Below are 9331 nucleotides of genomic sequence, written 5' to 3'. Positions count from 1 at the left end.
ATTGTGAACAAAGCCAAAACAAGGGTGCGAAAAGTGACTGTCGTCGGCCTTAGGAGTGTAACGAATACACATAATGGTGAATATGAATATGAGATGACAATTAACAATATTTATTCACGTCTATGAATACAAAATTGAAAAGGTTTTGCAGAAAGGAAGAACAGTATTTATTTATTATTTTTTTGATAGTAAAAAACTGATAATCATGGGTGTGTCTATTGTCTAGTTGAGAATCACGTTCTTTTTAAGGAACACCATATCCACATTTTCACAGGAAAAGTTTAGCAATTTGAGGCCGTTTTGTTTATTGATATGTAATAATCAATTAAAAACCATATTTGTATTGCCAGAGTTCTCATTAAGAATTATACAAATTTATTGTGCTTTAATCCACTAATTAAACACTTGCATATTGAAATTACATTGCATACACTAACAAAATATGTTCATTATCAAAACAATCAAATCGGTATTGGTTTTGATTGGTGTGAATTAGAAACCTAAATTGTACAGTTAGCATTACATATATGTATTTGTGTATTCGGTTCAGCTAGTGACAAACAAGAATGCAACTATGATACAGGTCGCTGTTCCGTGCACCGAATATTTGATTATATCATTACACCCCTAATGTTAATCATCAAGCTCAATTGATATTGGGAAGCAAACTCCAATCTGAGCTAGCAGAAACATCAGGGGCAGATCCAGGAGAAACCATTGGAGTGGGGGTAGATCCAGGAGAAACAATTGGAGTGGAGGCAGATCCAGGAGAAACAATTGGAGTAGGGGCAGATCCAGGAGAAACAATTGGAGTGGAGGCAGATCCAGGAGAAACAATTGGAGTAGGGGCAGATCCAGGAGAAACCATTGGAGTGGAGGCAGATCCAGGAGAAACCATTGGAGTGGAGGCAGATCCAGGAGAAACAATTGGAGTGGAGGCAGATCCAGGAGAAACCATTGGAGTAGGGGCAGATCCAGGAGAAACAATTGGAGTGGAGGCAGATCCAGGAGAAACAATTGGAGTGGAGGCAGATCCAGGAGAAACCATTGGAGTGGGGGCAGATCCAGGAGAAACAATTGGAGTGGGGGCAGATCCAGGAAAAACACTTGGAGTGGGGGGCAGATCCAGGAGAAACCATTGGAGTGGAGGCAGATCCAGGAGAAACAATTGGAGTGGAGGCAGATCCAGGAAAAACACTTGGAGTGGGGGGGCAGATCCAGGAGAAACAATCGGGAGTGGAGGCAGATCCAGGAGAAACACTTGGAGTGGAGGCAGATCCAGGAGAAACAATTGGAGTGGAGGCAGATCCAGGAAAAACACTTGGAGTGGGGGGGGGGGGGGGGGCAGATCCAGGAGAAACAATCGGAGTCGGGGGAGATCCAGGAGAAACGATTGAAGTCCACCATCCTTGGATCTGCCTTTGAATATTATGATGATCGGTAATATTGGAAATATCTATTCTATAGTTAATTTTAGTACTTAGTTGTACAGGTTCCCCATGCATGTACATGTTTAGTACTTAGCTGTATAGGTTAGTACTTAGTTGTATAAGTTCCCCATGCATGTACATGTTTCAAACACAAGGCTACTTGTCGCAGTGCAGCTGGATGAAATAGAATTGTCCAGATAAAACATTTCTTTTAATTTAATGTTCGGGTCACTTCAAACTTTGTTCCAGCCACTCGATATCTGGTATAGTGCTACCTAGAGAGGCTATTAATCGAAAATGCCTGAATCTAGTTATTTATATTAGCATTACTACAAGAAAATGCTATGGTGGGTTCCAAACGAATCATTACGTATTTTACATGGATTACAACATATTTTTAGTAGAATGACTGAAAAGCATAGTAAACAGGTTTCCATCCAGCTCATTTTGCCTAAATGTCTCCATCGTTTTGTGAGGGGCAGTTCCCCAAGCACCCAGCTTCGTACCCTTATGAATGTATTAGATGCGCTCAGATTAACAACTAATACGACGTGAATCGAGATGTAAGAACGCTCAGACTAGCAACTGGACAGTTGTTCAACTTTGTGCTGGCAATTAGTAGTCTTATCCTAGCATTAGGCTGACTGATTTTCTGGCTACCATGACAAGGACTTTTGTGACAAAGATAACAGTCATATCAAATCGATGCATCTTTTTATGCATCACATTTCTTTTTAGGTCTAAAATTATTAAAGTAAAAACTTAATGGCCGACACGTTGCAGGACTCGAAAATAATGACGACAACCACAGCCATTGCCGTCGTTGCTACACGAACTGTCGCGAGTTCAGGACTACCGATGGCAGGGTTTGGGTTTTTTGCAGCTAGATAAAAGTGATTACCATCGGCTGAAGGGATAATAGTTTGTTTTTTTATTTGTTGCAGGAGTTCCTGGTTTAAAATTGTAGACAGACTCAAAATTGCTGTCAGTAAGCATTTTGCCTACTAAAAAATCATCTCAAAATCGCCATAAGAAACTCTTTTAAATTCGGGTCCTGGTGTTGCTTTTAAATTGTAAATTAGTATTCAGCAACTTGGGGAATTTTGTTTGAAATTAAATGCTGTCTGAACTAAAGTGAAAATAAAAGGTTAATTATACGTATTAATTCTTGATTTAGTTTGTTTGACCAACGTAATGACAGTACATGGATTATGCAATTTAAAATGAGTAAAATACATTGAAACGTGCCTTAAGCAGCCATTCAAAAGTGGCGTTTCAAGACAGATGTCTGCTTATTACAGATCAGTTTATATTATACTTTGTCAAAAAAGTATTCATGGAATTATCTCTTAAATACAAAGTGGCATAATTTCGTTATTTATGATCGTATCACAGTAAAATTTGGCATGAGTATGTGACAATGTTCTTGCTATGGACTGACGGCAGTGGAGGTGTTTTCGTCACCAAACAACGTTGCACGAGGGCGCTGAAATCAGTACCTTGTGTGGCCACCAGCAGCAGCAGTCACTACGCGACATCTCCTTGGCATAGACTGAATGAGTCTCTGAATCCGGGCACATGGAATCCTAGCCCATTCTTCCTGCAGTGCATGTGACAGTTACGGAAGCGTCTGACGCTCCGGGTCACGCTGGCGTACACGTCTGTCTAGTTCGTCCCATAGATTTTCATTGGGGTTGAGATCTGGCGATCTTGATGGCATGGCAGCACATTAATGTTCTCATTCTGTAGGAATCCATTGTTAACGTGCCGTATGCGGCCTGGCATTGTCCTGCTGAAAGAGCTCTCTCTGTCAATCCAAAACAGGAAGCATGTGACGGCGAAGAATTTCATCCCGGTAGCGTACAGCTGTCAGGTTGCCTTGTACGAACACAAGTTCACTTCTGCTGGTTTAGGAGATGGCTCCCACATCATGACATTCCCTCCACCGAATCTTGTCAACTTGGGTGACGCAGTTGTTGGCAAAACGTTCATTGCGGCGTCTGTAAACACGTTGTCGTCCATGACGTCGCTGTAGTAGGAAACGTGACTCGTCGCTGAACCATACTCGCCGCCAGTTCCATCCCTGTACATTTGTGCACCAGCGAACACGTAAATATCGATGTTGACGTCGCAGGACGGGGCCAACATACGGTCTCCTAGCCCGTAAACCAGCTTTTCGAAGTCGGTTCCGAATGGTTTGTGCAGACAGTCTTCTCAAACCAGGTATGCGTCCAGCAGTGTTCGTTGCTGTGGAAGTTCGGTGACGCAAGTGCAGAACCCGTATGTAGCGGTCTTGCGCAGCAGTTGCTATGCAAGGTCTTCCACTTCTGGGCCGGTCTACTGCTGATTGAAACTGCTGGTACCTGTCCCAGAGGCGTGCAATGGTGCTCTGATGCACGTTCATGTGGCGTGTGACTGCTGACTGCGATTCACCTAACTGGAGGCTGCCTATTGCAATGTTTCGCTTCGGCAGGATTAGTCTTGGCATCTTGCAACTCGTCTACGTCGAAATGGAAATGAGGCATCATTGCGAGCATTGCAGCTTTAAATACCCATCACTACCCCAGTCTTTTCCCCCGAGTTTCACGTGCATTCGCCAAAATCTGACCATTTCACGCCGATTTCCTGCAATTTTCGCACTGCGTTAAATTTGTTTTAGGGTGCATTTGGGCATGCTGTCCCATTCCAGGAACATTAACAGACATGGTCATTCAGCAACATTGTACAAAAACACCGATATTTTGTAAAATCAAACACTTTTCTTCTTTCCCTATCAACTATGCGTTTCTTTTTTGATAGAGTATATAATATTAGATGATTTGGGAAGGAAGGAAGTGTTTTATTTAACGACACACGTAACACATTTTATTTACGGTTATATGACGTGGCGTTAGATATATGGTAACCCTAACCCTGATTTGGGAGTATCAACAAGTGTTCTTTTAAGACAGATGGCTGGGTATTACAGGTCAGTTTGGATGATTTGGGAGAATAAAAATATAGCGTCTTATGCGTGGTCGATTAACACAGGTGGCTGTAACAGCAGGTTGGACTATATACTATGAAACGTTATCTCGACCCCTTCTTAGTGGTCAAACACATAAAAAGTCTCCGGAGAATCCTGAGAATATTTTGGCCCAGAAAAATCTCCAATGGGCAAGTACTGAAAGAGACCAATAAGGAAAGCATGAGAACCATCATCACCAGAAGACGGTGGAAGTGGATTGGCCACGTGCTCCGAAAAGAAGACACATCTGTCACCAGAACTGCAGTGCGCTGGACCCCTAAAGGGAAAAGAAAGAGAGGACGTCCGAAAACAACATGGCACTGAACAGTGGAAATAAAGATGAAGGAGAAAGGACACAGTTGGGGCAGCATCGAGAGATTGGCAAGGAATAAACCGGCGTGGAGGAACATCGTCGCTGCCCTAAGTGCCATTAGGCATGACAGGAAATGATGATGATTATGATAAACAAAAACGATAATGAACCGCACAAGAAACTAGTTTTGTGAGTGGCAGTCCTCCAAGTAGGAAGGATGTATCATTATCTGAAGCCCTATTATGGGAACAGGGATGACAGTGATGGGATTCGACTGGAAATTTACCATCGGTTATAATCGGAATTGCACTAACCGATTAACTTTCGACTATACAATCGAGGAATATCTGGACTGCACTTTTAATCGTGCTTGGCGAGACGTAAGCCAGAGGTAAAGCGCTCGCCTAATGCGCAGTCGGTGTGGGATCGATGCCCGTCGGTGAGCCCATTGGGCTATTTCTTGATCCAGCCAGTGCAGCACGACTGGTACATCAAAAGCCCCTGTTTGTGCTATATGTGGGATGGTAATTATAAGATCCCTTTCTACTAATGGAAAAATGTAGCGGGTTTCCTCTTCAAGACTAAATGTCAAAATTATCATATGTTTGACATCCAATAGCCGATTGTTAATAAATCAATGTGTTCTAGTGGTGTCGTTAAACAAAACAGACTTTTATAATCGTGCTCACCAGGATCAATCAAAATTAGGCATATGGAACAATATTCACTTCTATGGCAGTGTGTATGTTGGTATTAGTCCTGCAAAAAAGAAAAAAAAAGAAAAGAAAAAGCTTTAGTTTCTTTTTAGGTCATTTTGGAAAAGGGCCGCCAACTCTACACCCCAGAGATTAATTTTAGCCATAGTGACAAGTGTTATACTTTAATCCGCGGTACACTTCACTTTTGCTGGTCTCTCCTGCATGATTAATATGGCCGGTTTGTTGCTAAGATATCAAATTGCTCCTTCCTATCGTATACCTGATGGCACATTGAGGCATGGAGCCCGTCATTGCCGCTTCCGGCTATCTTTCTGAGGGGATTTTCTGTTTTTTATTCTGGATGATTTTCTCCAAAACTGTTAATCGGAGAGATCTGAAAGTTTGGGAGCTGGTAGGTCATCGACTCGAGATGTAAATAAAGAAAAAACAGAAAAGTATATGACATAGGTCATGGTAACCATCTTGAATTATGCATTTTTAAACATTATTTTTCTGAAAGTGCCGAATCAAATGCACTTGATATACATAATGAACTGGAGGGGGAGATCACGAAGAAAAGGCAAATGGTTGCTATTATGTATTTACGGTGGCCGTGTTGGATTTGACTTGAACCAACATATTTGGAAAACTAATAAGCCAGTCAAAGTGAAACGTGGTTGAAATGATAAGGTACACGAATCCATTCGAATGCACTGAAGACTTTTGGGATACCAAAAACAAGATGGCCAGCTTCGACCAATCACAATTGAGCGCATGAAACACTGAATGTCTGTGGCGAAGTGCAATTGTGTACTCGGAGCCAGTATTCTTTTGTCCATCTCCTTATTATAGTATGTGCTGGGCCATTAAATGGGGGCGGGTGCATTGTTATCATTAGTCAATGCACCCTATGTACTGTTGCGGTTGTGCGTGCTGTCTGTTTGTAAACCCTAGTTTGGTGTTAAGGCTGTTCCTATTGTCCTAAGTCCCTATTCTAATGTAATCAACGGCAATCCAGAGCCACCCATCCCCCCCCCCCCCCCCCCTATCCTCGGATTAATGAAACACAGGGGGGGGGGGGGGATTATACTAGCCTAGCTATCTAATTTGAAGGGTTTTCCCTTATAGGGTGTATACTACCAAATCAAATTCCATAGACGACAATGGTAACACATGTGGCTAAAACTCCTACCTGCAACGTATCAACCGACATAAACGCCACGGATATAAATACTACCACCCCTTACACTTAAAGTGAATCAGAAAAAAATGGGGGTCAAGCTGCTCGTTTCTGAGATAACGGGTAGCGTCTATGACTACCCTCGTTTCGCACAAAATTCGAGTACTTTTTTTTACAGGTACCCCATACATGTTTCAAGCACAAGGCTACTTGACAAATTGGTACTAGATGAAATAAAATTGCACATTTTTTTTACCCAGATGAAACTTATTTTTTACAACCAACACACTCACATTTATAACCAAATCACAGGACTTGTGGTGTTCACTTCTCTATCAAAAGTTCGGTGCACCTCCAACTTTGACCCAGCCGGAAGTTATTTGGTTTAGTACTACCTATAGTGTGAGTATTGGTTAAAAAGCCTAGTGCTTAGCATACTTAGTTTGGTTACCAATGAAACAATGCATCTATTTAGGTAGGGAATCAACTATCGGTAGGAAGAATAGTATGTAAGTAACTGTATACATGTACTAAGTTGAATTTTGTTTCCCACCCCCTTAAATTCTTAGCTAAGTTTGCAGACTTATTGGTAATATGAAGTTAAATGATATCTAATAAGTGAGCTGGTTGTCTGGTAATCTGGTTTTCTGGTTTCTTATCTGCCTCTTCTTCTGGAACCCTAAGTGACTCACCTCATATTGCTATAATAGAGCTTGTAATTGGTAGTATATGGTGCAGATGCAAGTGCAAAGGCAAAGTCGTGAAGGTTATTTAAAGTATTGTGGTATCCAATTAAGGGGATAACCACCGCAATAATTTCCTAAAAAGAAGAAATGAAGAACATTTATATCTACAAATATACAAGTTTATCGGATATAATATCGTGCTTTTACCTCTCGTCGTTGGTCCCCCGGGGTGGAGTGCATAGTCCAGGTCGAGTGCTTAGGGTCGCTCCTCCATCCGAGGGACGTACAGGCGAGGGGTGTTGCATGTCGTTCGTCGTTTGGCTAGATATATATTATGTTAACCATCCACCGTTCTCTCCCCAGGTTTGGAGTGCATGGTCGAGGTCGAGTGCTTAGGGTCGCTTATCCATCCGGGGAGTCACAGGTGGAACGAGTTTAACAGTACAGATTAATTTAATTGGCATCGAAGTTTTATGTTGCTTACCACCATCCCGCCGTTGGTCCTTCGGGTTGGAGTGCACAGTCGAGGTCGAGTGCTTATGGTCGCTCCTCCGTCCGAAAGACGTACAGGCGGGCCGTATTGAGCACTATCTAGTGATTGTTTTAGTCTTGTTTTATGAAGACATTTCTAAATTATTTTTAGGGTGTCAGGAGCCCTTGATTGTGCTACCTTCCCCCATCCCACCGGCAATCGACCGATTTGGAGTGCATAAAGGTGTAGGGTCGCTGCTCTGTATCAGTTGAACGCCGGCGGGGCGAGTTGTATGATGACGTTTAGAGTTTAGGCTTGGTGGACTGAACGAAGATGAATATGGCTTTAAATATTTCTTGTTTACGATGTTTATCTGGGTTAAGTAGTGAGTTAGGAGTGATTTTGGGGGAAGGGTTGGATTTAGTTAGTGGTTCTAGCATGGTTTTTCTGTGATTGTTGTGCAGCGTGCAGTCCAGAAGATAGTGTTTCATATCTTCTGGGGTGCCGCACTCACAGTTAGGATCTTTATTGGTTATTGTGAAAGAGCATTTATTAAGTGGCATTGATTCCCCTATTCTAAGTTTAGTGATGATTTTAGCTATTTGAGAGAGTGGATGTTTAGGTCTTAAAGAGTTAATTGTAGGTTTAATATTATAATGCCATGTATTTTGTGTTTGAGCCCAGCTTTCTTGCCATTTATTAATGTAGTGTTTCCTAGCTTTGGACATGAGTTCGCTGATGCCTAATGGGAGTGTTTTAATTCCGTTAGTAATTGATAGTGCTGTTTTGGCTCCATAGTCTGCTACTTCATTGCCAATTATTCATAAGTGAGCTGGGACCCATTCGAAGACTACGTTAAGTTTAAGTTGGTTTATTTCGTTAAGTTCATTATGAATAGCTGCTATTATATCTGGCCTAGTAGATTTATTTGTTTGAAGTGACTGTATAGAGCTAAGACTATCTGAGAAGATGACACTGTTGTTATATTTTTGAGTTTTTATCCAAATGAGAGCTTCATGAATGGCTGTCAGTTCTGCTGTGTATACTGATAAGTTATCTGACAGCCTGGCGTATTTAACTACTTTAGAATGTCTGGAAAGTTTTTCTTCGACTACTGCAAAGCCAACCCTACCGTTATCTGAATTTTTAGAGCCACCCGTGTAGATATGGATGTGCTCGGGATAGTTTTCATTAGCTGCGGCTTCGAACAGGATTTTTTTAAAGGGATGAAATGGAGTTGCGTCCGTAGCTTTTTTGATTAGGTATGGTTTTTGCGGCAATTATATTTTATATTTATACTCACATACTAGTTTGAGTCAATCATGTTTGGTCCGAAGGGTTTTGATTCGGGCCGGCTGAATTAGTAGCTTACCGGACCGATTATCCGATAGGAATATCGGCCAATTTCGACTCCTGCAGTACCCTCTTAACATTTTCTGTGAATCTATGATAGCATGGCACTGTCACATGCTAACAAAACATCATCTTCACAAGCCGAGTTACCATTCCATACTAGTACTGCATGCTATGCTATATGGAATGTAC

Source organism: Gigantopelta aegis, chromosome 11, assembly GCF_016097555.1.
Source record: "Gigantopelta aegis isolate Gae_Host chromosome 11, Gae_host_genome, whole genome shotgun sequence".
NCBI lineage: Eukaryota > Metazoa > Mollusca > Gastropoda > Neomphalida > Peltospiridae > Gigantopelta > Gigantopelta aegis.
The sequence above is the reverse complement of the archived record's forward strand: the minus strand, read 5'-3'. Positions refer to the sequence as shown.